The 27,965-nt window shown below is 36.6% G+C and overlaps 1 long non-coding RNA gene across 1 annotated transcript in view; it reads left to right on the plus strand.

The window, feature by feature from the left end:
• LOC128984312 (uncharacterized) overlaps positions 1–27,965 on the plus strand; it is a 36,708-nt gene that overhangs the window by 2,047 nt on the left and 6,696 nt on the right. The gene's annotated exons all lie outside the window — the stretch shown is intronic.

Here is a 27,965-nt window from a genome sequence, read left to right on the forward strand (position 1 = left end):
TCAGACAAGCCCTCAGGTAAGCTGCCTTGAGGGCCTCAGATCTGATGAAGATGTCCAGTGGTAGCAGCCCAAGAGCGACTTCTAGAGTAGCTGATGGACTGCTTCTGAAGGCTCCAGTGGCCTGTAGCGTGCCGAGCCTTTGCATGCTTTCTAGCTTGGCTATGACAGTTACCTGATTCACCTTTGTCCACCAGACTAGTGAACCATAGGTAATCTGAGGCCTGACCACAGCCTCGTATAGCCAGAGTGCTATGTGGGGTTTAATTCCCCAGGTGGTTCCTGCAAACCTCCTGGACGTCATGAGCGCCCATTTGGCCTTATGGAGCGCGTTATTCAGGTGGTTGTTCCACGTCAGCTTGGAGTCAAGTGTCAGTCCTAAATACTTCAATTCAATTCAATTCAAACATTCTTTATTCATAAATTTGCACAAAGGTACAACAAATAGTGTCAATGTTTACAAAAAGAAATAGTAATGACAATAATCCTATATATAAAAACAGTTACACTAATTTCGTCTAAATTAAAAGTAAATTAATTAATGTGTATGGAAGGTTCATTTTCTTATCAATTATTGATTTGATTTGTTACTCATCAATTACTCTAAACTCTGTGGTTTTCGAAAAAATTGGTTAAAGAGTATGGGGCTAATTTTACCAAATATTCCTTTAAGTCATTCTTGCATTTACTTAAGTTTTGTTCACCAAGAAATGACCTTGGTAAATGAAACAAAAATTTTGTTCCCATATATTTCGTTTTCTTTTTGAAAAATTCTAAATTATGTGGTTCTACCTGTCTATTTAATCTGGTGTTGTACGGGTGAACGTTGTTTACAAAATTTAGATTTTCAAGTTGTTTCACATACATTACTGTCTCTAAAATGTAGAGAGCATAAACCGTTAGGATTTTTGTGGAAGTAAATAAATGTTTAACAGATTTACCCCTTTTCAACTTAAACATAATTCTTAACGCATTTTTTTGTTTCCGCAAGATTTTATCTAAATTTTTCTGCGTTGTTGCTCCGTAAATGCTTATTCCGTATGACAGGTGAGAATGAATTAAAGAATAATAAACTGTTTTTAATGTTTCTAATTTACAAAATTTAGCCATTTGTCTCAAGGCAGACAAACCTGTTGACATTTTGTTAACAACATGTTTTGTATGATCGTCCCAGCTCAGATTAGCATCAATGAAGAGTCCCAGAAATTTTGTAACTTCTACTTGGTCTAATTGATTGTCATCTAAATAGATTTCTGGTTTTAGTTTGACCCTCGCTTGTTTCGTACAAAAAGATATGAAAGTGGATTTACTTGAATTAAGAAGAAGGTTTTTACCATCAAGGAAATTTTTAATAATTGAGAGACTAATAAATGATGCAATTTCAATACTCTCCTTGGAATTCCCTGTCACAGTGATATTAGAGTCATCGGCATATAAACATACGTTACTGTTTACGGGTAGTAAGTCAGGTAGCCCTTTTATGTAACAAAGAAACAATAAAGGTCCTAAAATTGACCCCTGTGGTACTCCGTGTTTAATTTTTAAATTTTGAGAGTTAAACTTCCGGATATAGTTATAGTGATTTTTTGAATTGTTGAAGTTAATAGTGTGCTCAATTTCTACAAATTGCTCCCGATTTCCCAAATATGATTCAAACCATTTAGACTCTTTGCCAGTAATTCCTAAATTTTGCAATGCAATTAAGAGTTTTTTGTGTGACACACTGTCAAAAGCCCTAGTCAAGTCAAGAAATATACCAACCACTTTTTGCCCTTTATCTACTGAATCTATTATTGACTGAATGAATTCTATCCCAGCTGATATGGTGGATTTTCCTTTTTGGAAACCGTGCTGCTCTTTGTCCAACAAATTGTTTATGGTTAAATAATCTGCTAATTGAGAGTAAACTACTTTCTCGTATATTTTAGAAAAAATTGGGAGAAGCGATACCGGACGATAACACGATGGGTCATTTAAGTCACCTTTCTTAAAAATTGGTATAACCCTTGCAATCTTTAGTTTATTTGGAAAAATACTTGATATTAAAGAGGAATTTATTAAATGTACAAGTGGTTTTAAAATACTAGGAAGAGTTTTTTTTATGATATCAATGGAAATTTCGTCATATCCTGTTGAAAATTTATTTTCAAAAGAAATAATTATTTTCTTTACGTCTTGTTCCGTCACTGGATGAAATTTAAAACGCGGTTTATCGGAATTTTTATTTAGTTGTGTAGATTCTGTACTTTGAGGAATCTTAGGCAAAACTGAATCTTCAACTACAGAGACAAAAAATTGGTTAAAAGCATTAGCAACTTCAATTGGATCTGTTAATATTTTTCCAGATTGTATAATAGATTTATTCAAAGTACAAATTGATTCTTTCTTAACTTCTGTTCTAATTATGTTCCAGGTGGTTTTTGTTCTATTTTTTGAATTCATAATTTTACTATCAAAAAAGTTACTTTTTTCGTTAAAAATACATCTTTTCAGATCCTTCTTTAAATCTTTAACTCGTACCTTAGTATTTTCATTTTTACTTAACCTAAAGCTTTTTTCCAATTTAATAATTTCATTTTTCTTATGAACGATCTCATCGGTTATCCATTGATTACTTTTATCTTTTTTTTATCTTATCCATTATTTTAGGGAAACAGTTGTCAAAATTGTACAAATATATTTCTAGAAAAACATCATACTTTGCCTCTACTGGTGATTGATAAACCTGCAGAAAAGACTCCCGTTTTAAACTTTCAAAAAATGTAGCAATATTATTTGTTGTAAATTTGCGCACTAATCTTTTTGAAATAGGTTCTTTGTTTGTCAAGCCATATAGATCAAATAACTGTGCATCATGGTCTGATATATGGGTTATGATACCTGATATTTGGCAGATTTCATCTGGAATATTTGTTAAAACATTGTCAATTGCAGTTTGTGATTCTGCAGTAACTCTTGTTGGAAAATCTACTTTATACACTAGATCATACATATTCAAAACATTAACAAAATCATAATACATTCTATCTTTCTTTAAAACATTAATATTTAGATCCCCAGTGATGATTACACGTTTATATCTATCACACAATATGTTACAAAAGACATCAAATTTACATAAAAAATTATCAAATAAACTAGGTATGGGTGACCTGTAGATACAACCTAAAACAAAAGAAAAATTATTTACACTAATCTCAACTAGACAACATTCGAAAATCTTTTCTTCTAATAGGTTTTCTATTGAGGGAACTAACAGCCTTTTACATTTGACATTTTCTTGAGAAAGAATCATAACTCCACCTCCCATTGAATCATTTCTTGCATAATAGGAACATAATTTATAACCATTAAAGTTTAGTAATTTAATTTCAGATTCCGTCATTTTGTGTTCTGAAAGTGCTACGATTTGAGGTTCAATTTCGAAAAGATGGATTTTTAAAATTTCTAGTCTAGATGGTAAGTGCTGTACATTTTGGTGAAATATAGAAAATTTTGATTGACTATGCTTAGCAAGTGACCGTTGGGAAGACGTGGAGACTAATTGTTGGTTAAAGGTCTTTACTTGTTTATCATCAACTGTACAGGGCTGTATTTGTTTATTAATACCTTGGGGATTGAAATTGTTTCCATTACATATAAAATTTAAATTTACGATTTCGGATCCAGAAGAGCTTGATTGTAGTTTAAAGCGGGGGATGGAATAGGTGTGGAGACGCTTAGAGGTGATTCGGGTAGTGGCTGAGGGGAGGAGGGAGGATCTAGTTGAGCACCCGCACTTACACCAGACTGGCTTTCATCACAACACAAGACACTCGATGGTGATGGCGACTCAGACGCTGAAGATGTTGTTGGACATGGAGGTCTTGCAGCGGAGTGCAAGATGTTTTCTCCTGTTGGCTGGATCTGCTCCTGTGAGATGATCAGCCTCCTCAACGTGTCCACGAAACTGTCATGAGAGAGTCCCATCCAAAGTGTTCTTTGTGCCTTCTGGTTGTACGTTATGATCTTCACAGACGCACCAGTTGCCTTTTGAAACTGAGATATCTTCTTTATAAAGTGCAGGGGCCTCACCAGATCTCTGACGCACCCCATTGTAGAGCAAAATAATGTTTTCAGCCCCCTCGATTTGAAGTCTTTCGCCAGCTGTTCAAATGCAGAGTCATAGTCTTCCTCTGTAGGTTTCCCCCAGTACACATCCTTTGTAACGAGGCTGTATACCGTGGCTCCGTCATGTGCATTCTGACAGGTCAACTTTGTGTCTACGTAGTCAGATGCCACAGGTCGGTTGAATTTTTTCCTGAAGACCACAGCCACTCCAGCGGACATGTGGAAGTCTTTAGATACCGTATGTGCGAATCCTACAGATGTGTCGGTCTTATGTTCCTCTATTACGTCCCACATGTTTGTCTCAACGACAGAAATCCCTTGCTCGGTGAATTGTGGATGTTGGTGCGGTGTACTGAGGCAGGTAGGTTTATTGTGAATAACTTTGGTTTGGCTGGTTTCTGAAGCTATTAATTTAGAAATGTCTCGAGAGATTTGTTCCTTGCCCTTTCTGTTAAAATGAAGACCATGGCGAGTATAAAGATGTCGAGGCAGTTCATGAAGAGGAAGAAGTTTTAATGAAGGAGAACTAATGACGAATCTTTCAATTTCGGCGTTTATGAGAGATACTTTCAAGTCCAGTTCCGGCCTATCATGTCTCATGGGTAGAGTAGCGATAATTACATTGGTGGTGTGATTCAGTTGATTTACAATTGTAAAGATGTCTTCTGTTAATCGCCCAGAGCCAGTCCTCTCAACACTGTTAGTACCAGCTACTAGCAAGAGGTGGTCTTTTTTCGTTAATTTCTTTGCAATTAAGTCAACATCGTGAGTTGCTGCGTAGAAATTCGCACCAGGTCGGACAAATGACTGCACACTGACTGATGTTCTTTGCTGAACGAGGTGGCTCAGGTCTTTACCATGACTATCTGCTATAATAACTAGGTTATTTTCTCTTCCTAAATTTTTTCCTGTATTTCTTTCATGGACTCGATGTTTTCCTGTAGGTTTGTGTTGTTTTCTCGTGAATGTATTTTTAGTTTTATTGATTTTAGGTAAATTTTCGTTAGCTATATGATTGTCATTGAGATTTTCAGGGGTCTCTTTCTCTTCTTGAAGACATTCAAACCTGTTCTCACAACTCACCAAAGCTGTTTTATGAGATTTATTTTTATTTTGTGAATTTTTGGGAGTTAGCCAGGAATTCTCTTTTACAGATTTATTTTTGTTTTGAAGAGGTGGAAAACAATTACAACATTGTACTGTTTGATTCTCTTTCAATGCAGCTACTTCACGTTCTAGTTTTGCCCGGTCAAGTTCAAGAAGCTCAATAGTTTTCTTGTAGCTTTTAATTTCTACTTCTGCACTACTGTCAGCTCTTAGCCTGTCATTTAACAGTGTGCTTTTCTCTTCCTCCAATAAACGTATTGAACTTATCATACTTTTAGTTTCTTCATCAAAGATTTGGCATTTTTTACATGGATTATTTAGAAAATTTATTTCGTCCTCAAGCTTAGCTATTGTTGTCTTTGCAGAGTCTAGTTCTTCTCGTAGGTTTATATTTTCTTTAAAATAAGAACTATCAGTTTGAGTTCCTTGATTAATTTGGACAAATGGTGACGGTGATTTAGGGGTGTCGAATACTTCGTCAGTGAACTGAAGTAAGCGTTGGTCGTTTTTAATTGCATGGTCCAATATGGTTGACATTTCGGCTTTGAGCTTGTTTATTTCCAATTTTAATGTAACGTTTTCTGCCTGCAGTTCTGTACTGTCTGGTATGGTGGGGGTACTGGGTGAAGGTGTGACGGCTGGAGGTGTTGGTGGGGGTGGTGATATATTAACAGGGGACTGTGGTGACTCGGTGATGGCAGGTTGCGAAGCATGAGATTTAGGTGTAGATTTAGGTGTGCTGGATGTAGGTCTTGGGCTAGGACATTGGGCTTTGTGTTTGTGAATTATTTTAGATGATTTTATTTGGGTTTTATCACTATCCGTTTTAACCCAACTGTTGCAATCTTTGGTACAACATCTCCAAGACAATGTCCCATCAGTTAGTTTTGCATTATAGCGAAATTTATACTGACCAAAAATTACATACTGCCTCCCAGAACTTTCAACCACTTTAAAAGACATAGTGGTGAGACAATAGTACTTTAAAAAGAAAGAGTTTTCTGTGTAAAATAGTTTTCTTTCCTTTCAACACCAATAATATTTTTAAATAATAATTAATTAATTTGAATCCATTTATAGTTCTTCATCAACTGGGTTTCTCTGGAGAGTAACTTCAATGGTTGAAACGCAATCACGCAGTACTCGACCATCAAGCGGGAAGTATCACAAGAGTTGCGGGCGTAGCGAGCTTGGAGAAATCGCTCATAGGTAGCGGTGTGATGTTCTCGAGGACAGGGGTGGTTGCGTTTATCCTGTATAGGTGGCGTCTGGCCTCTGTACAGTGGCGCTTCGTTTAGCAAATGATGAGGTGGAAGTTGGGTGGATTAGCCGGTATAGGTTCACAAAATATTGGCCTAATGTTAATTGAATAAAACAAGGTTAGGATTTTATAAAACTTTTCACATTTAAACTCACGCCGAATAATGTCCAGGCAACCACAACAGTAGACGCAGGATACTATTGACTAATCACAAAAATGAAAGTTTACTCAAATGGTTTAAGTATTTTAGGAAAATCGAAAAGACATTACAGAGCAAAATAGACACGTCCAACATGAACCCGTGGTCACGTGATCTATCCCTTTTTTTCCTGAAGACCACAGCCACTCCAGCGGACATGTGGAAGTCTTTAGATACCGTATGTGCGAATCCTACAGATGTGTCGGTCTTATGTTCCTCTATTACGTCCCACATGTTTGCCTCAACGACAGAAATCCCTTGCTCGGTGACCGCACTCGACACTCCCAGCTGAGTAGTGCCAATTTTCAGCCTGGAAAGAGAATCCAGGTTCTTTTTCCTGGCAGGCCCACTTTTATAAACGGGCAGACTGGGCATATGCCCAGGGGCGCCGGTGGTTGGGGGGCGCCCGAGGGGCGCCCTGAACCACCGCCCGCACTAGGAAAAATAGGGTTTTATCAGCCGGGATTTCAAAAATAAAATGGGTGATTTCAACTTGTAGTTAAGTGATTTTCCCTTATTGCAAAAGTAAATAAATACAACAAAATTGAAAATACTCGACCTTCAGATTATACCTCGTGTAGTCAGGGAAAGGCAGGCAGCAGTGTGAACCGGGCGCACTCACTATACTATCAGAGGCAGGGAGGCCTGCGTGGTGGAAGGAAAATACATAGGTGTGCTATTCCCATCATATGCTGACGTCACTCAGATTGCAAACACCATTTTACCATTGAGAAAAATAAAAAAAATAATAACAATCAAATCAAAACAAATATATACTTATATGGCAATACATCAGCTGATTTTTTAGGTGACGTCTGCAAATTACGGGAATAGCATGTAGGCCAGCTGTAGTCTACAGGCCTACGGTTCACGTGCCCCTCCTCTCCATCCCAGTCCCGACCCCATCCCCACAAGTCACAATCACAACTAGGTACCAACTACCGCGCGGCGCCAGTCCAGTACAGTACTCCACCCTCAGTAGTCAGTAGGTTGTGTTCGTGTTGTGCCTGCTGCACAGTCTTCAAATCAGTCACAACACAACCTAAAGTCAGTGTTGACACTCACACTACAGTTAGTGAACCAGTAATAAATAAATAGAGAAGGTGTTGATACAAGTAAGTAGGCCTATAAACAGTGAAAAATGCATAAAAAACCTAGTGGAGCCGAGAGCCGCAAGCGGTTGGCTCAAAGAAAACAAACTCAAGAAGCAGTTTTAAAGAACGTGAGTGAAGAACGTTTTAATGACTGGTTTATTAACCAGTATTTCCATTGATACGGAATTGAAAACTCCCTCCCGAAACAAAACTGGTAAAAAAAAAAACACGCTAATGTATAAATATATATATGCATAGGCCTATAGTAGAACCATGGAAAAAACATACTCCAAAGCTGAAAAAATGAAGCCCCATTTGAAAACTTGGTTGTCTTCTCGGCCTTTTTACACCGTTGAAGAATTTTTAAATTGGAAAGACTTTGATTTGAATGACTTTTAACTGTTACAATAATTGCTTTGTTATTGTACTGAAATCTATTTGTTTAATTGTTGACGCCATTTCAAATCTTGATGATTTTGTAATAAAGTTGTTCTCTCTCTCTCTCTCTCTTAGTAGAATCTCGTTCAATACGTGTGTAATGCAATGAACTGTACTGTACTGAACAGTAATCCAATCACTGCGTAGTGCATTAGGATTGGTGCAGGGCAAGAGGCATTCGCATAGCAGCAACTTGTCAAGTTCATTGCACTCACCCCAACCTACCTGCAGTGAATTTCGGCAAACTGATGAGTCAACCCCCCTTCCCTCCTCCCCTCCCTACACTGCTGTGGTCAAAACCTTTATAGTTACAGTATATATATATATATATTATATATATATAAGAGGGGCGCTGCTTTTGGGTTTGCCCAGGGCGCCACTGACCCTTAACGCGGCCCTGTTTCCTGGTGAAAGGAACTACGACTGTCTTAGAAGGATTAATGTTGAGTCCCTCTCTGAGACACCATTGTTTAACACATTGTAGGTTGCCGTTCATGACGTCAGCTACAATGTTTGTGAATTTTCCTTGTACCATGAGGACTACGTCATCTGCATAGCCCTGGACAAAGATGCCCTTGCTGGTGAGTTCAGTTAGAAGACCGTCCACCACAAGGTTCCACAGTAAGGGTGAAAGTACACCTCCTTGTGGACATCCTTTTGTGGGTGCGATCACAATTTTTTCACCAAGAAAGTCGGCTACAGTGCGTCTTGAGTTAAGCATAGACTCTGTCCATCTACACAGAGATTGCTCGAGTCCACGCTCACAAACTCCCCGCACCATTGCTCCGTATGTTACATTGTCAAAAGCTCCTTCAATGTCCATGAAGGTGCATAGGGCTATTTCCTTAGCAGCCAGGCTGTCCTCAATTCTGCTGACCAACTCGTGCAGAGCGGTTTCGCAGGACTTGCCTGGCTGGTAGGCGTGTTGATTGCGATGAAGAGGTGTGTTGAGAAGTACACCCTTTCTTATGTGCCTCTCCACCAGCCTTTCCAAGGTCTTGAGGAGAAATGAGGAAAGACTGATAGGACGGAATGATTTAGCATCAGAGTAGCCTGCTTTTCCTCTTTTGGGAATGAAGACCACCCTGCTGAGACGCCAGGCCTGAGGGATGTACCCGTAGGCCAAGCTCGCTCGGAAGAGTTCACATAGGAGGAGCTTGAGGGCATCCGGTCCTTGCTGAAGCATGGCTGGATAGATGCCATCTCCCCCGGGAGACTTAAATGGACCAAACTTATTGATTGTCCATTTAACTTTAGAGAGAGTGACAACCCTTCTGGCTGTATTCCAGCTTTCACGATCAGTTCTCGGCCAAGAACTTGTATTCGTGCAACCGGACACTCCTGTGTCGTCACTCTCAAAAATGCAACCAGGGAAGTGAGTCTCAAGGAGAAGTTTGAGTCTTCCTCCAACCCCAGTGGTATATTGCCCTCCTGGTACCTTAAGAGATCCCAAGAGTCCAATAGGTTTGGACGCTAGAACCCGCTGAAGGCGGGGCGATCGACTGTAAACTCCAAAACCAGATTTTCCATTGATTAGGGAGCCATCTGTGTTCCAGACGAAGCTCTCCATATCTTGGAGATGCCCTTGATGTTCCTATCTTTTAATGACAGTAATTTGGTGGGTTAATGGCAAATTGAGAGGCATTTGAATACCTGAGATAGCACGCACGATTATTATTCACTTAATAATTTATGTTATATTGTGTGGGTATAGAACAAAAGATAAAAATATTAAGGCATTGCCATCCCGTTTATTGTTTATAATGCTTTTATAAAGGTTTTTATGTTTACATATTTAACATTATGGAGAATTTAAACCTTGTTGAGTGAACAGGTGTGCTACGATTGGGGTTTAATATATTTGGACATGGTGGAAGGAAAAACAGTATTGGACTTATTCAAAAGTAAAATAGTTTTCTGTGCTGCACTCTGTGGAAAAATTGTGGCACTATTTCAAATCACGACTAACAGCATGTTGTGATTATTCAGACCTACAAAACAGTTAGCTGGGTAACAGCTAGTTATATTTATTTGTAAACATTGTAGTTCAAAAAGTCTGACATTGGCCCACTTAAAACCCTCTGGGGTGGATCCCTTTTGACGGATGTGCACCAAAACTTCACACAAACCATTCTTGAATAATGCTTAATAATGCCTGAAAGTTGCATTACAACCTGTCGAGCGGTTTCGGAGTCCATAAGGTGCATACATATATACATGTACATACATACATAGTTGGTTCCTCTTTTGATATAAATAGTCAAAGGTCAGCTGGTTAAATTAGTGTAAAATTTGTGTGATGAAAAATTTGATAACTGATTTTTGCACCTACGCTAAACTTAAAATTGTGCTCCTGAAAAGTTTACAAAACATGACTTATCTGCTTATGCCATCGATCCACAGAGATAGGTAACCAAAGCAGTATGAGAGAAACTGTGCCAGTATGCACATATTCTCAACTGAACCAATATTGTTCAAACAAAAATAAACTGCTTGCGTCCTTTAGACAAATAGGCTAGGCTCAACTAAATACTTGTAATAAAATTACAAAATTAAGTTTGGGCCTAGTTAATTGGTTTATTTATTTCATTGTTAACCACCTTTTGGCCTCATTTTAGGTATTTTATTGTGTTTATTCTGTTTGGTAATTCTTTACTTCAAAATTATTTCGTTGTTTTAGCGAATTTCCCAGGGAATAAGCTATTACCGTAGTACTGTACTCATGGTAAGACCTGGACCTGGGACCAATTTACTTTTTCGTTTTGAGGTCCCTAGAGGCCAAAAACACCATCGGACCATCCATTCAAATTCATATATATATATATATATATATATATATATATATAGGTATATATGATATATAAAAATTCATATATCATATATATATATATACACATCTTCTATACTATTATATAAAAATCTAGTGGTGTCTGTCTGTATGTTTGTTACTAACATAAAACACTGCGCATAAACTGCTGAACTGACTGGGCTTAAATTATACAAAAATATAGCTACCATACCAAGGACCTTTATAGGACTATTCACACTTCGATACTGACCATGCTTTGTCCCTTTGGCTTTAAAAGTTCTGAGGTGAGGATTTTAAAAGTAAATATTGATTGGTCTCCATGGCTGCCATGAGAACACATCCAATGTTTGCAATTTGCTATGCCACCCAAATGTAAACAAGCTGAACTGTCAAACCACATTACTGTAATTCCCAATTCTACAGCTGGTTTATAAATAGGCATATAATATTCTCTACAATCATGTGACATGTTTATTTATTCTTATATTTGATGGTTCATTGATTACTGATTTTATGAAATAAGTGAGATTGTATATCTGTTGCTGTATCTAACCCTAACTAGTAGTACGCTTATTCTGCGCGTAACGGGATGAGTGAACATGCGCAGTACCGGTAATGAAAGAGTCCACCCACACCTAGCCTACTTACCGGTGTCACTGGTGAACACAATGTTATTTGTATGGGCAAATCAACCAAATCTTAGTCAAAAACAATCCTAACTTCTCATCCATTAATTAACCAAAGTCATTGGTAATATACGTAATGAATTTCCAACAGTTATCGATAGGAGGTAAATCCATCGTTCCTGTACAACATGTCTTTTGATTAAATGAAGCCTATTTCCATATTTGTTATGAGGCCTATCATAAAAAAACTAAGCCAAACTGAACTAATCTAACTTAAACCTAATTGCCAAAGCACGACGTAAGGAATCTCCTAAAAAATATCGTATGGCTTACAATGATGATTTAAAACGATATCGTAATTATATCATCTAAAAATGATTAAAACTCCAATATATGTTTATCTAACTAATGAAGGGTTCCCACACTCCGGACTGCTTGCCTCAACTACTTCCACCACCACTTCCTACGTCGTAAACATGTTTCCCTCCCTTCCTATGGCATTTTAGTATTGCAGGTACATTAACCTAACTGTCACAAAGGGTCCCCACACTCCGGACTGCTGGCCTCAACTACTTCCATCACCACTTCCTACGTCGTAAACATGTTTCCCTCCCTTCCTATGGCATTTTAGTATTGCAGGTACAACCTAACTGTCACAAAGGGTCCCCACACTCCGGACTGCTCGCCTTAACTACTTCCTTCACCACTTCCTACGTCGTGGACCTATTTCCCTCCCGTCCTTTAGCATTTTATTATTGCAGATCCATTAATCTAACTGTCACAAAGGGTTCCCACACTCCGGACTGCTCGCCTTGACTACTTCCTTCACCACTTCCTATGTCGTGGACCTGTTTCCCTCCCTTCCTTTAGAATTTTATTGTTGCAGATCCATTAATCTAACTGTCACAAAGGGTTCCCACACTCCGGACTGCTCGCCTTAACTACTTCCTTCACCACTTCCTACGTCGTGGACCTGTTTCCCTCCCTTCCTTTAGAATTTTTTATTACAGATCCATTAATCTAACTGTCACAACGGGTTCCCACACTCCGGACTGCTCGCCTTGACTACTTCCTTCACCACTTCCTACGTCGTGGACCTGTTTCTCTCCCTTTCCATAGCATTTTTAGGATTGCAGATACATTTATCTAACTATTACAACGGGTTCCCACACTCCGGACTGCTCGCCTTGACTACTTCCTTCACCACTTCCTACGTCGTGGACCTGTTTCCCTCCCTTCCTTTAGCATTTTATTATTGCAGATCCATTAATCTAACTGTCACAAAGGCTTTCCACACTCCGAAGCGTTCGCCTTGACTACTTCCTTTACTACTACTTCCTACATCGTAGACCTGTTTCCCTCTCTTTCCATAGCATTTAAGTATTATAGTGATATATTAATTTAACAGTCACAAAGTGTTTCCATACTCCGCACTGCTCACCTTTCCACTTCCTTTACCACTCTCTTTGTCGTGGACCGGTTTCCCCCCCCTTCGCATAGCATTTTAGTATTACTAACATCTTGAATATTTAACATTCATGTATTACTAACATTGAATATTTAATATTCAATGCCAACATTAAATTGAATAATGTAAAAAGCTGCTTTGTTCTAAATATATACATATATATTTTTAGTTTAAAGGTGAATTTTAATACTGAACATAAACGGTATATAACTGCGGATTAATATTGTAAAGTTCAATTTATCATTCAAAAAGTTGTGAAATTTAATTAACTTAAACAACATTATTCTGAAACCTGTGAAATTATAATGATATATATTCATAGACGTCAAACTGTTTACTCCATGAATGAAAGAGCTTAGAGTAAATGTCGTTCTCTCTGTCTTAAGTAGACAACAAAATTGTTGGTCGCAAAACGTAAACAAATAAAAAGAAGAAGAAGGTAGCTCCTAATGTTATTCTTATGGGACAAATTGGTACTTTCCTGTTAAAGGGAACATTCATTATTATCGATTAAATTTGTTCGATATATCGATATTTTTGTTTCCGATCAGATCTATTACAAATTGACAACAACAACTAAATGATCTTGTTTAGGCTAAAATAGTCTATATGGATTAAGAAATGAAACTGTTCTAAGCTAACCTAACATAACCAACCAAACTTGTTGTACCATTTAAAACTTCCGTTTGGGTTTGATAATAGAAAAGGCAAGTTAAACACGGAATTTTTAAATGTTACAGCAAGTTTGGTTAGTTATGTTAGGTTATTTTTTTTAGAACAGTTTCATATACTGAATAATATTTATCGTAGTTGTCAGCTGATATGTTTCAATTTGTTAATTTCGATATATCGAAAATAATCATCGATAATAATGAATGTTCCCTTTAACAGGAAAGTACCGACAAATTTAAAAATGTTTTTTAAGGGTTTTATAATTACTACTGAGCGGAATCGTCTAGAATTTTAATGAGGTCTTCCCACTGGTGTCATAATTATCTGTGCAAAATTTGAAAGCTATAAGTGCGACGGTTCTTGAGTTTTTGGTGCGAACACACGGACTCACGGACTCACAGACAACTTTTCTCCGACTCCGCTATACACGATACATAGATTCGTTCACTTCGTTCACTCATCTATTAATTATTTAAAATTTCGCTAATGTGAATAGTTTTATTGAATGTTTTGGTGAAAAAAATAGTGAAATTATAAAGTTCACATTTACTTGAATCATCTTAACATTTTTGAACAATTAACATGTGTTTAGAGTAGGGCACAAACCTTAAAAATTGAAACTTTTTCTCAAGGAGATAATTAATTGTATATTTTTGCCATTTTGAGAGAAATATTGTTCACACCGTTTGCCTTTTCACAAATTTTTAAATCATAATTTCATATTACTACCCATAGATTAGTTATGATGTTTTCTAATCCAGAGGAAGCTACTAACTACCTATCTATATAATTAATACGCTACATGAAACTTTGTCGGTTGAACTCCTCCGCCATTTCTTAACCGATTTTATCCATTGACGTCTCATTGGAAAGAGCGTGTCGCGTAGATTTGCAAACTGGGCTTACATTTTTTTAAAGTCCCTTGGGCTCTGCCCCAGTGGCTTTGAAAGTTCCCACGTTATCCTTATGGATAACTTAATTGTTTACATTTTGATCAGCTGTATAATTTAATTGCTGTTATTTATTTTTCAATTCAATGAAATGCATTGAGTACATTTATTTTACTATTTGAGTTTGTGTAAACATAACCCCAAGACAGATCGTGTTAGTATGGTTGTATCTCAGATATGTGTATTTATCGTTGTTTTGTGTTGCTATGACGGATCGTGTTAGCATAATTGTAACTTAAATTTGTGCATTTATCGTTGTTTTGTGTAGCTATAATTATTAGTTTATTTGTTGTTTTTTTATTGACGCGACGACAACGAAACAGACAGGAGGCGTAATCGTGATAACTACCGCAGCTATAGAACAGTGGCGCGTAATAGGAACTCATCACAGTCAGCACCTGACCCTGGACAATCTCAACTATTAGGTTACAAATGCGCCCTAACACTACCCCAAAATGACTTTTCGTTCTCAATTGGCCCTCTATCAATGACCTGTGTTGCCTGTACAGCGAGGCATTTTGAGAAGGAGAAAACCGGCCAGAATGCTTTATCGATAACGAAGATAAACATGGTCTGAGTTACACGCCGGTAATCTTCGAGTTGACTCTTTTAAACTCATTGTAAATGTGAATGTTATTCGTTTTGATTTGAAATAACCAGGGCCGTACCTAGATACTCCTTTGTACGTGGCGAACCAGCGTAAGTGCGCCCTCCGGGGGGTCTGGGGAATACCCCCCTGAAAAGTGGGGGGGGCCCGGGGAAAAATTTGAAATTTGAACATCAGTAAAACACATTTTTAAGCAATTCTGGCTCTTAAAACATCAAGAAATAATTCTGATTTTGACATTGAAAATTTAACTTTTTGCTACACTATAATGATTTTTTTATGGTTTATGCTTAAATGATTGGTTAAACAATATATTTTTATAAAACAATGATCTGTTATCCCAATTTCATCACAATGTATATTAAGGTAATAAACAAAAGCAGGCCTATCCCTTTTTGTGGAATTTAATTTTAATAAGTAAGTTACAATAAGTACAATTTGTACAGACAGAGTTATTTACATAAGTTTTAATAGTTACAACTGTTTTCTGACTTCATCAATATTTACAATAATTGCACTTTCCTTGCTTTAACGAGAGCAAACTCATTGATTACTTCATTGAAATCAATTTTGGATGCTCTGTCATACTCGATTGATAAAATTGCCAAATTTGTCAGTCGAGTTTCGCACATGCTCGATCTGAAGTAGTTTTTAATTATCTTGAGCTTGCTTAAACTACGCTCGCAAGATGCACCACTGACAGGTATCGTTAAAAATATCCGTAAGGATATTTCTACATTTGGATAAGCAGCTTTTACTCATATTTTGAAATGACCTTTAAGAGATCCAAGTGAGATGCCTAAGTAGAGTATAAAGGCTTAGCGCTGAAAGTGGCACTGGGACTGGACTGAGTGGACTGGCGTGTGGAGGAGAACTGGCAAGTGACAGGCTTGCAAATCAAACAATAATACGCCCAGCGATGCCAACTTAGAATTATTAACTTTAAAACGAAAATATAGTGTTATGCTTACCACCGGGCCTTGTGAGAACGTCCCTGCGCCCATTTTTCTGTACAACTACAATGGTTGACATTGTAATAATTGTTAATAAATCAATAAATGACATTAAAAAACATAAAATAATTTCATATAACCGTTATTATACCGTAACATAAGTGTAATATAAAACGTCAATTTCTATTTGTTTCATCTAGCTCATAAAAAAAGTAAAATTTGTCCCTCTTTCCCATTTTGCGTTCTTGCCCAACCGGCGCCCATTTTGCGCCCTTGTCTAACCTGCGCCCTTGGCAGGGGCCACCTTCGCCACAGCCTAGGTACGGCCCTGGAAATAACTCCTGTAATACTTTGCAATTGCTCGAATTCGAGCAACATGTACACTAGATATTATAACATTTGACACTTCCTGTAGATTTCACATTCTATTCCAATAATGAATAACTTTTTGAGCGTTTCATGGTTCCTCTTAACTTAACATACCCTCGACATATACATTGTTTGAATGACGTTAAATTTCCTAATTCTAAGCTGATACACAAATATTTAAATAAAAAAAAAAAAAAAAAAACAATAAAAACTACGTTGTATGCACTTGCCTATATCTAGTGCGGCCTTGCTTTGGTGCATGAATAGTAGGAGCTATAAATAGTAGGGCTAAGTATATTTCTGTTTGTTTTAGTAGTAAGAGTGTAAATGTTTTTGTTTCTTCACATAGTATATATATAATGAGATATTTTTAAAATAAATGCTAAGTGAGCAATGCTTTTTAGAAGCAAGATCACATGTATCTTTTCATTCAAACCATAATATTAACCAGATGTTGTAAATTATTGTTTGTCTATGTTTGATTTTATCATTTAAAAGTAAGTAAAAGCTTTGAGTTTTTATTTGTTTTATTGTTTGAACACGTTTTTTATGCAATTAATAAGTTAAAAGCTTTTGATAGGTAACTTACATTTATTGGAATAGAATCTTATTTTACACTGTTTTTAATTTCAGATTACAAAAAGCACCATTTAAACATACATCAACCCCGGACGAAGGACGGGTACTCTGCTAGTATATTTATATAATAATTACTAGCTGGCCCGACAGACGTCGTCCTGTCCTATTGTGGTTTTATGTCACATGCTCGTTCATTTTCAAGATGAGCTCGTTCGCATGGCTCAATCACGTCCTGGTTGAAGTTCGTTCGCTACGCTCACTCACCTTTAGATTGGAGCTCGTTCGCTGTGCTCACTTGCCTTCAGGTTAGCTCGTTCGCTACGCTCACTCACCTTTTGGTTGCAAATTAGCTGTTCTCATAAATTAAAAATAAATATAGTGCTGCACCCTGTTGGTAAACCTATTAACTTTTTAATGCTATTGAACATCACAGAATCAAATTGTTTAGTTGCACCAGCTGTTAAGATTCTTTAATTCCATTTAAATATGAGTACTCATAAGGTTAACATGGGAAACTCCAGAGCCACTGGGGCGGAGCCCTATTGACGGATCTGCACCAAACTTCACACAAACCATCCTTGAATAATGCTTAATAATGCCTGAAAGTTTCATTACAATCTGTCGAGCGGTTTTGGAGTCCATAAAGGACAAACATACAAATATACAAACATACATTGGATTTTATATATATAGATAATTGTAAATTTAAAATTCCTATGTTATTATTATGGAGAAAATTTTTAACTGTTGTAGTTTGCTTGTTTATGAGCATATTTTGATCAAATTTGGAAAATGCATTCATTTCATACTAAACTATTAATATTTGACAAAAAACACCTTTTTACCCTTCCTGTTGCAGCAAACCTAAGTACTCTTTAAACTAATGCTATTTAAATAGAGAATAAATGTGATATTTTTAACGAGACATTTTAGTGTAAATCCGATCAGGCAAAATGGAAATTAGCTTAGTCTGCAGGTTTGCTGTGGCGGGAGTATTTTCTATTAGGCTATAGGCTACCTTTGTACAAGCAAATTACAACAGTTTATTATTTTATTCTCCATAAGAATTACATGGGAATTTAAAATTTAAATTTTCTTTAAATTATTTCTGTAACCGTTAGGCATACAACAACACTTCAATATACAAAATTATTTCTTTTCTTAAGCTCTACAAAACAGTCTGGAAATAAATTGTGAAATTTTATGTTTTGAGAGTCAAAATTGGGAAAAACTAATTTTTACCCCATAAAACCCCGTTCCCATAGTCCGATCATGCTGGTTCACGAACTCGTTCCAATAAACGTAGGTTTACACGTTTATACAAAATTTCATCAAAATCAGATTATTTTTTCTCAAGTTATCGTGCTAACGGATCGTGCGGACGGATATATAGCCTAAAGTAATGTGAAAAACAATTCTGGGCTCGCGCCTACCGTCCTAGGACAAAAAAAAAAAAAATACTGTATGAACACCAAAAACACCTAAGTTATTGTGCTATTTCCAATATACAATATTTTTATGTGACACTTTTTTCCAAATTCTAGAAGTATACCAAATCCCAGAATATTAATCCAGAAAATGTTATATATAACAAAGAGTACTGGTATCTTATTACTTTTTAAACATGCAGCATTTAAGAAATCAGATCAGCATTTAAAAAAAAACAGAATGCAGATATCAGTTTGAAAACTATTTAATACATTCCAATATTCTCTTTGATAAACAATTCGGCTTCCGCAAAGACAAAAATTTGAATGACAATCTTTTCTCTCTAACAGTATCCATGAATCAATAAATAAAAACAAAAAAACCTTTTTAGTATTCATTGACTTGGCCAAGGCATTTGATACTGTTGACAGATCGCTGCTTCTTGACAAGCTAAGGTGTATAGGGGTCACTGGAACTGTTAATAATTGGTTTAAAAATTACCTTCCTAATCAGTCCCAAATTGTCTCCATGTTAGGGAAGAATAGTACACCACAAAACATTGACTATGGAGTAATTCTAGGATCAAATTTGGGACCCCTTTTATTCCTAATATTTATTAATAACCTTGGCAAAATTAATCTGGAAGCCGGACAAATCTTCCTGTATGCTGATGACACCGCTCTTCTGTTCGAGGGCGATAGGTGGGAGAACGTATCAAAATGCGGAGCGGGGCTTACTCGCCGTCAAGCAATGGTTCGATCGAAATAAACTTACTGTCAATATATCTACAACTAAGTATATGCCAATCTCCCTCAGAGCTGACTACGACCCTAGAAACCTAGAATTAAAATAACATAGTTGTAATTGAATGTATGTGACGGGTGTGAAAGTATCGAATGTGTCAGTGAGTTTAAATATTTAGGAGTGATTTTTGATCGCTTAAAATGGTCTGGCCAGATTAATCTATTCGGAACTAACCTACGTAAATTTATTTTTGTTTTTGCAAATTTATCAAATTTTTTTAACAATTGAATTGTTAAAGAATATGTATTATGCTTATGTACAATCTGTCTTGCAATATGGCAATCCGGCCTGGGGTGGTGGATACAAAAGTATACCAATAGATATTATTCAAAAGAGAATCATTGAAATTGCCCTCCGCAAACCTATTCGCTATCCCTCTGATTCTGTTTTAGACGAGTTCAAAGTACTCAACATTCCTCAACTATATACCAGATCTTTACTAATATCATAGATAAAAGGAGTATAAACACTGTCTATACTCCTTTTATCTAATGCTAATATAAAAAAAAAAATAAAAAATATTTTTTTTGCCAAACAACTCACAACTATCCAACTAGATTTTCTGTTAATATTGGTACCTATCCAATTTCCAAAAGTGAATAGATCGATCAATAAAACTTCTCCACAATACATTGCAAAAATAATGTTATCAAAATTAACTAATAGTTTAAAGTATCCCGAACCTTGCAGTTTCCAAACATTTAAAAATCTAGTAGACAAATGGTTAGTGGAAACAGGCTGTGGCAAGATTGATCGTTATCTTGTGTCATTATATTTACATCGTTGTTATATTCGTAGGGTGCGAGCGTGTGTGTTTTTTGGTGATGTGTGTGTGCGTGAGTGAGTGAGTGTGTGTGTGTGTGTGTGTGTGTGAGAGAGAGAGAGAGAGAGAGAGAAGGAGAGAGGGAGAGAGAGATTGACATTTGACATTTCTTTATTTCACCTGCTGTGATTTAGACCTCGATGGTCCAATCTTCCATCACAACAGGAACAAAAAACACATTACAATACATTGTTGGGGTTACACTCAATAACATATTTATTACAATGCCAAATTTTTTATCAATTCACAAGTTGTTTAATGAAATATTGTAGCTATAATACAACAACACTATTTTATACAATTGGACAGTAAAAGAAAAAGAGGTGAAGAGAGAGAGAGAGAGAGAGAGAGAGAGAGTAGGCTCGCCACTGGCCCACAGGGATAGAGCAGTGACGGCCCTTTTTGGGGCTACCAGCTGCCTGTACAGGCCCTATAGTGAGTCGTTGCATGTGTGTTTGGTGTGTATGTGTGGGTGTTGGTGTGTGTGTGGCTGTTGTGCGTGAAGAAGTTGTATAAATGGTTTCCAAGTCCCAGTGATTTTTAACAGTATTATTTAAATCCCTTTTTACTGGATTTTTATCATTATTACTTTCTTTTTTATTACTTGATTTTTCTCTTTTTTACACTTTTTAGATATTTCCATGATGTTTACGTTATCTGCTGTGGCTTCCCAGTAAAATAGTTTTTCCCTTTTGTAAATGCGTAAATAGTATGTAGAGTAATAATTATTATAATGGTGTTAGATTATAGATTGTAGAATATGGATGGACTGATTAACTCGTTCCCCACGCTCAGGCTTCGTCTATGTGGGGAGGATCCATTTTTGTTAGAATTACTGTTTGTATATTCTGATTCATGGAATAAATGATGTTTGATTTGATTTGATTAGAAAGCCAACCAAAAATTTGTGATTCAGTTTATTTTACTTACTTAGTTACCTTATATGGTTACTTTTATAGTTTGTTTTAGTCACGAGCCTCAGTCATGAGAGGTGTGCCCCAAGGTTCCGTCATAGGACCTACCTTGTTCCCTCTATTTATATACAACTTGCCCTCTTGTGCAAATAAGTGAAACATTTGTCGGTTTGCTGATGATACGTCGATACATCACTTAACGGTACTGTCTACAGCCATTCCACAGAAACACTAGAAAAAACAATTTTCTTTGAATCTAATGGCGTGCTCCAATGGTGTGAGGTTAATCATTTGTCCTCAAAGCAAAAATAAACAACTTCTCCAATTTAACATTTCAAACCAAGAAAGCCGAAAGAACATTTTGCTTACTGTTGGGTGAAAATGAGAATCCCTGTAAATAGGTTAAGTTCCTTGCTGTGATTCTTGATGAAAATCTCAACCACCACAAACATGTCAAAAATGTCACAAAAAATAGGCTAAGTCCTGCTGTCTGTTTATTATGGTATTTGTGTTGTTATTCATATGTGTTTGAAAACATATGGTGTTAGAATATTATTTGTTTAGTTTTTGTTGGTCAACATTCTGATTCTTGATTTATTGTAAAAGCTACCTAATTTAATTTATTGTAAAGTAGCCTATTTGTCTTATTAAAACTAAATTTTAATTTAACTTAGATAACACTACATGGTGGCAGCGGGTTTTTTTTTATTGTTTTAGCAATACAGTACATAAAGATGAAATATTTTAGTGTTCCTTCCCCAGAACATTTTGATTTTAAAGGAGAAAACTGGTCTAAATGGAAAACCCGTTTCTTGCCTTTCATGCGGTATCTGGGCTCACCAATGAAGACGAACCATATCAGGTAAACACCTTACCGGTACTTTAAATGATGGGCGAAAAGGCCGAAAGCATATTTGAATCATTTAATTTGACACCTGAAGAAAGTAAAAGTTTCAAAACTGTTAAAAAAATTTTGAAACATATTTCGCTCCTTATAAAAATGTAATCTTTGAGAGGTACTTGTTTCTTACTAGGATTCAACATGAGGAAGGGCGTGTTGAGAGTTTGATTCATGATCTTCATGAGATGGCTTCTAGATGTGATTTTCCTGCTTCTTATAAAGATGAGGCTATACGAGATCAACTTGTTGTAGCGATTAGAGACAAAAGTTTAACTGAAAAACTACAAATGAATGCAGATCTAACACTTAATTCTGCTGTCTCAAATGTTAAGCAAGCCGAATCGGTTAAAATGCAACAATCATTCATTGATGAGGTCCAGGTCTTCCTGAACATGCACTAACTGCAGATAAAGTCACTTTAAGGACTTGGGGCACTAAATTTGCTCAGAAACCTCCAGTTGATTCCAATGCGTCCAGTACCAATTACTACAATCAATGCCAGTGGTGTGGTAACACTCAACATTAACGACCAAAATGTCCTGCCCGGAATATTTTCTGTCGAAACTGTAATAGGAAGGGCCATTTTGCTAAATGTTGCCAGTTCAAAAATGTCATGGAAATAAATTCAAATCCTCTCCAAGATGAAGTTATTAAGAGTGACAAATTTGTGGGGTCTATTAATCCTCAAAAGAATCCTAAAGCAAAATGGTCTGCTGAAGTTAAACTAAATGGAGTATGTATACAAGCTAAGATAGACACTGGAGCTGACGTTTGTGTCTTGCCCCGATCACTTTATAAGTTGAAATTATTTATGTACTCACTAAATTCAAGTAACAAAGTTTTAATTGGGCCTAAAGGATCTGTCCTTAATATCTTAGGTGTATTCGAGGGTACAATCCAGTACAAGAATCAATATTGTAGTCTCAGTTTTATGTAATATCTGGTGCTGATAGAACCCTTTTGAGCAATGAAGTTAGTGAAAAATTGGGTCTAGTTAAAAGGATGTTTCGAGTCAACTCAACTGGCTCATTTGATCCCTTTACATCATACCCTAAACTTTTCACCGGTCTTGGTGATACACAAGTTCATTATAATATAAAATTAAAGCCAAACGCTGAACCGTACTCTCCCAAAGTTCCAAGGCGTGTTCCCTTACCCTATAAAGATGCTGTAAAAAAAGAACTGCATGCAATGTTGGATAAAGGTGTTATCGTGAGAGTAGACACTCCGACTGACTGGTGTTCACCTCTTGTCATTGTCCCTAAAAAGGACAATTCAATGACTTTGTGTAGATTTTACTAAACTTAATGAGAGTATTAAACGAGAACTATATCCTGTGCCCTCTGTAGACTACACTCTGGGACAATTAGATGGTGCTAAAGGTGTTCTCGAAACTAGATGCTAACTCGGGTTATTGGCAAATACCCATAAAAGAAGAAGCTTCATATTTTACTACGTTCATCAAACCTTTTGGAAGGTTCAGATTTGTACAGCTTCCTTTCGGGATTGCCACTGGTTCGGAAGTATTCCAGTGTCAAATGTCTGATCACTTGAAGGCCTTCAAGGTGTTGTTTGCCATTTAGATGACTTAACTATATATGGGAAAGATATGGAAGAACATGACAAAAATTTACATTAGTGTTTTGTGTAGGCTCCAGGAAAAGGGCTGGACACTTAATAGATCAAAATGTGTGTTCCGGCATGACAGTATCAGTTTACTATGCCACCTTGTAACTAAAAATGGTATTAAGCCAGATCCATCTCTTGTTGAGGCTATCCAAAAACTCAAGACGCCAACTAATGTTAAAGAGCTAAGGAGAATTCTAGGTGTTGTCAATTACGTAGCCAAGTTTATTCATAATTTGTCGACCATAGTTCATCCACTACATGCTTTACTGCAAAGAAATACAGAATTTGTTTGGGGGGCATGATCAATACCAAGCTTTGGAAAAGATTAAACTGTCATTGATGTCCGAACCGTGTCTCGCTTTATACAGCATGTCTAAAGAAACCTTCCTCTCAGCGGATTCCTTGTCATACGGTATTGGAGTTGCACTACTTCAGCTTCAAGAAGATGGAACTAAACGTCCTGTGGCCTATGCTTTGAGAAGTTTGTCATCAGCCAAACGTAATTGGGCTCAAATAGTAAAAGAAGCTCTAGCGATTGCATGGGAGTGTGAACAATTTGAACACCTCATTTTAGGGTTGCATTTGACAGACCATAAGCCCTTGCTCTCCATATTCAAGATAAAAGACTTGGACAATATTACTCCCAGGCTTCAGAGAATACGGCTCCGACTGATGAGATATACATATGATATTACCTACACGCCCGGTAAACAGTTGATTTTGGCTGATGCACTGTCTTGAGACACAGAGAACTCTGAAGAGGAATGGGAACTTACTGAGGAAATCCTTGCATATATACAAAATATTGACACTACTCTACCATCAGTTTCGGATGAAAAGTTGCAAAAAATAAATCAAGAAACTATGAAAGATGAAACTCTAAAACATGTGTCATAGTATTGTGTGAAAGGTTGGCCAGAAAAATATAAAGCGCTACGAGAGCAGAGCCGCTGATACCAACCCGTTGTCCGGACAGACCTTGGCAAATAGTGGGTGCCAATTTGCTGAAGTGCAAAGGTCACTGGTATCTCTTAATCTCAGACTATTATTCCAGGTTTAAGGAGATTGCTAGACTAAATGAATAAAAAATCCATCTTCGCACGTCAGGGTGTACCTGAGACACTAAAAGCAGACTGTTGTTCTCAATTTGACTGCTGTCAATTCAAACAACTTTGTTGTGATTATTCATTTAAATTGATTACATCAAGCCCAAAATGTCCACAAAGCAACGGCTACATCGACGCGCAAGTAAAAAACTTGTATTAAAAAACATGTGTTTTTTTATTATTAGTTATTAAAAACCTTTCTAAAGGTAATAAAAGTTCTTTTCATTCATTCTTACTCTCATTACAAAACTTTAAGTACCACTTAGAAAAAAGTGATGATCCCTACAAAATGCTACTTATGTTAAGAGCAACCCCTCTAGAAAATGGGAAAAGTCCAACGGAATTTATTTTCAGGAGAAGGATCCGCACTTATGTTCCAATAATGTCTGATCAACTAAGACCCTATCTGGTAGACGCTGAAAAGTTCAGGGAAAAGGAAGAAGCCAGAATCGATCGTCAAAAGATTTATTTTGACAAAAGACATAGAGCCACAGAATTGCCTACTCTACCTGATGGAGCTCAAGTCCATATAAAGGACAGAAATCAAGAAGGAACTATATTAAACAAACATACTGCATCTCGATCCTATATAATTCAAACGCAAGATGGTTATTTGCGGAGTAACAGAAAATCATTGCAAAGATTTAGCACTACTATGCCTTCTGATCACTCTCAACCAGCACTGCAGACCAGTCCTTCAGAACACCTGAGAAGATCAGAACCTTTTGATCATCCTGCAATGGCATTGCAGACAAATCCTTTAGCGAATCTAAGAAGATCAACAAGACAATTCAAACCTACCCGGAGGTTCGATCTTTAAAGGGGAGATGTGTTGTATATTCATATGTGTTTGAAAACACATGGTGTTAGAATATTATTTGTTTAGTTTTTGTTGGTAAACATCCTGAATCTTGATTTATTGTAAACTAGCTGTTACCCACGGGCTTCTCCCCGTTCTCTTCATAAGTGATAAGTGTTTATTAAACTATTGATTGGTTAAGTTAAGCTGAAATAAACAAAACAGAATACAGTAATACAAACAAATAATCACACCTGATTTTAATTAGGTAATAAATTGAAAGAATAACATACAAATAAGTACAGCTGAGGTATTTTTAACATAAGGTATACGGAAAGTTCCCTTTAGAAAGGAATTGCGACCTTAAAGGGCAATTTATGAAATAATGGATAGTTTTGCGCAAGGTTTTTCGTCATGACGAACATTTTAAGTATATGGTTTATGAGGTTGCGACTTATAGTTTTCTCAACAGTTCATGGGTATTTTGGGCTTTATATATAGAAGCTACCTAATAATGTATTTGTCTTATTAAAACTATACTAGGTGAACCCGTGCGAATTCGCACGAATAATAAATTAGGATTTTATAGCAACGTCGTTAGAAGTTGCGTCCTTGTATTGGCATTGGTCTTGAGCTCGATCGTTGACTATACTGTATGCATTCTAAGTTCTTTTCCTGTTCAGTAGGAGTATTTTGCAGGACGGAACTCATTGTATGTTGTATGCTGTTGTATGCACATTGTATGCTGAAAACTTGCACGTATGGATTAATATCAACCAAATGATGAGTCAAAATGTGCATGAGTTCAGTGCTGCAAGAGCCATTAGCTTTGTTTAGCATTCTTTCTTGAACAGCGGTTTTGACGTCCGTGGATATAAATTTGGGCATATGTGGGATGCTCCCCTTCTGACGATTGAAAGGGGCCAATTGGGTAATAAATTGTGTCGTGCACCTAATACATGAAAGGCTTATACTTCAATGTACTTCAATTTTAGCTCGAGTGCTGACCATTGCGAGCGCAGAATTGTACGATCAAATGTTTTCTTTGTAGTTCCTGCTCAAATGATTTGCTCCATTAAGTAGGCTCTTAATATAATAGATTCCTCGGTTAGTGGTAGATTCACTTTTCCTTTATGGCAGCAGAATGAAAATCCTTCACCTCGTCTTCTTTGTTCTTCTTTAAAATGTAGTGCACCACATTTCTGACATTTTAATGCCATCTCGCCAAGTTAATGCTGCTGAATTCTTCTATTTGTCAGTGTAATTTTGTAAGTACACGTTGCCACTAACTGTTCCAGCTCCTCGTCTGGGCTCCTTACGTTTTACATTGCTTGCTGTATGTTGACTCACCGTGTCCGACCGGCAATATTTCTTTGTCGTCGGGTCCTTGGCATGTTTAAACGAAAATATAATGTAAAACTTTTCTCTCGCCGTGTCCTATAGGTAACATTTCTTTGCCGGGTTTCTAATTATTTTTTAAAAACATGCAAACTGTTTATATTTCAAAACCAAACAAAAACAGCTGGGATTTAATTTTTCTTTAAACTAATGTATTGACATCTGTTTCAGAATATAATCACATTCAAATCAATCACAATGTTATCCTTATGGAAGGAACTTTGAGGGCAGCCCACGCCCTTAAAAATATATATTTCGAAAATCTAAAGCCAGTTTGCACATCTACACACCTAGACGAACATTTTGGTATATAATATATGGGGTTATATCTTAAAACAAAAAAGCCTTATTGTTCACAAAGTTTCATGTCGCGTATTAAATATATATATATTTTAATTTAACTTACGATAACACTACAGTCTCATATATCCATATTCATCCTATGCTGTCCCAGGCTGGGGTAGTGAAAGTCAAAAGATAGTTTCTTTTCCGACATTATAATTGAAGGCCATCCACATTGTATTTTTCCTTCCTAAACGTCAATCCTACAAAGAAATTTTCAAAAGTTCTGAATTCTAACCTTTCCACCCATATACATTTTTGAGACACTATCCTTCAATCCTTCACTAGAAAAATTATATCTTCTTTTTGTATGCAACACAATTAACAGATATCCATTTTGTAATTCTTCCGACCTTGCAATTCCTAATCACTCAACATCATTCTTCCATAAGAATTTTCAATACAATGCCATCAAGCTTTTTAATAACCTTCCTCCTTTTCTAATGACCGAACAAGATTTAAATAAATATCAAAGGATTTTTTGCTGGATAATGCCTTATGCAGTGATTGTGAATGTCTTTGCCCTAGAACAGGTAGTGTAATAGCATAGTTGATAGTTTTAACTTTGAGACGTTTTATTTT

This window comes from Macrosteles quadrilineatus, unplaced genomic scaffold (genome assembly GCF_028750875.1).
Source record: "Macrosteles quadrilineatus isolate MER2022 unplaced genomic scaffold, UCM_ALF_1.0 Scaffold_1__1_contigs__length_201487025, whole genome shotgun sequence".
NCBI lineage: Eukaryota > Metazoa > Arthropoda > Insecta > Hemiptera > Cicadellidae > Macrosteles > Macrosteles quadrilineatus.